The following is a 2,500-nucleotide window of genomic DNA, read 5'->3' as shown; positions in this document are numbered from 1 at the left end:
CACACACACACACACACACACACACACTTTGATATGCATGAAACACTCAAACAAAAGCAACAGAGGTTTTCACATAAACGCACACGCTTACGCATACATGCAAACCTGTGCACACACATGAATGCATGCACAAACACACACGCACACACACGCACACACACACACACACACGCACACGCGCACACACACACACACACACACACACACACACACACACACACACACACACACACACACACACACACACACACACACACACACACACACACACACACACGCGCACACACACACACACACACACACACACACACACACACACACACACACACACACACACACACACACACACACTAGCTCTCCATTCAGAGGACCATCGATCGTTCCAGCCTCTAAGGTTTGCTAGGCTCCACCATGATCAATCAGTGAGTTTATGGACCACTATGTATGGCAGCTTGTATTGCTATTTCAACCCCCTTCGTTACCGATCATAGAAAATCCCACTCTAAGCAGGCACAATACACCTTCATACAATTTTAATGACTCTTAAATTAACCATCATATTTTTTCTCCGCTCCTTCAGCAGCTAAATAGCTTAATATGCATCCACGTTGGCCTCACTTGTGGGCGAGCCGTGACATTTTTATAATTCCTTCGCAGGGGCATTGTGCTTATTTATGAGTGTGTAGGCTTTTTTTGGCTGATAAATGGCACAATTAAACAGTGCTCAGGCACTCGAGCAGGCATTTCAGGCTGCTGACAGATTTTTTAGTGTCCTCTTCCTTGGCTAACGATGAAAGTAAATAATGCCTTAACGAGGTTGCTGGAGAGCTTGTTTGGAGATTCACTTTAAACAGATCACGTTTTACTCGGAGCAGCCATGGCTTGGATGCACCACAAAAAACAAGAGTTGCGATCCACATTTAACGACTTGAACCACATACTTTGATGTGCGACAAATAGCGACAATAGCCAATCTACAAGCTCACAACGTGTTAAGTTGTGACGCGTTGTTAGCTTGTTTCACGGAATGTTCACCTATTTTTGCTGAACGATCGCCTATTATGTCATGCCCAGACTAGGGACTCTATAGGCTCATGTGGTTAAGGCTACAAAATTGACGTTGTGATGTCAGGGTTATAGCTTTCATTTACACATACTGTACAGTGTGAACTAGATTAGTCCCAAATGGTAAAATAATTTCACCTCACCTAATTTCTCAGAGCTGACACTGAGCAGCCTGGCGGCATTTTTCAATCTGCTCTAACTGACAACCTCTCCATCTCTCTCTACAGTTTCCGTCCCTATTTCTGTCCATCAGCCACTCTTTTTTCCCCCCCAGTTTTGTTCAGGCCTCTATTTCTGAAGCCATGCAGGGGACCACGGTAAGTGGGACAGCGTGACATGAAGACAGGCTCAGATAAGAACAACCCGACTACTGTGGTGGCTGCAGGATGCCGGGTGCCACGGAGCCAGAGTCTTCATACTTCCTGTATGCATTATTCAGGGGCCCCCTTATTGGCTGTTGTGGGTTTAGCGATGAAAGCGGCCTGACGCAATGTTCGGCAACAACGTTTTACAGTATTGTTTTACAAACTATTGTTGGGCTGGAGTAGAACAAGGCAGACTATTAGCCAGGCCCTGCGAGGAGCGTAGCTTTATGAGCCCTCTGAGGCAGGCTGGGGGACCAGCGGTGCTCCTGTGCAGTTAAGCACAGTGGGCTCCGGCTATACAAGCTGCCCCTACATTTACACAATGCCCTTGGATAGAGGATGTGCGTGTGTGTGTGTGTGTGTGTGTGTGTGTGTGAGTGAGTGAGTGAGACAGCGCTAGGCATGCCCGCTCATGGGCTAATGAGTGCATGTGTTAATGCCTGTGTGCATTCGCGTGTGTGTGTGTGTGTGTGTGTGTGTGTGTGTGTGTGTGTGTGTGTGTGTGTGTGTGTGTGTGTGTGTGTGTGTGTGTGCGTGCGTGTGCGCGTGCGTGCGTGCGTGTGTGTGTGCGCGTGCGCGCATGTGTGTGCATGCGCCCGAGATGTTGTTGGGTTGAGTCAGTCTCCAGGGGGAAAGAGAAGGACAAATGCTCCTTAAAAATAGCCCCTGGGCAGCTGGTGTACACAGTCTATCAGCAGTCTGTCCCTGGGGCCAAAGAGGGAGGGGGGTAGAGAGAGAGAGAGAGAGAGAGAGAGAGAGAGAGGTGAGGAAAAATAGGGTAGAATATGGATGGAATGGAAGCCGAGGAAGAATGGGACGATTCTAAAAAGAAAAAAAAGGGAATGAAAAATATCGGGAAAGTGGAAAAATAATAAGAGGGCGAAGAAAAGAGATGATAAAAAAAAAACTGAAAAAAGACAAAGAGGGGGAAAAAAGGAGTGAACAAAATGTAAAAGTCGGTGAACGAGAGGAGAGATGAGAGAGAGTTCTGTCAGTCTGGGCTGTGTGAATGCTATGGAGGTCAGAGTAGAGAGGGATCGGGGGGAGGGGGGGGGGGGGTGTTCAGAGAG

This window comes from Gymnoscopelus braueri (genome assembly GCF_963280865.1).
Source record: "Gymnoscopelus braueri genome assembly, chromosome: 20".
NCBI lineage: Eukaryota > Metazoa > Chordata > Actinopteri > Myctophiformes > Myctophidae > Gymnoscopelus > Gymnoscopelus braueri.
The sequence above is the reverse complement of the archived record's forward strand: the minus strand, read 5'-3'. Positions refer to the sequence as shown.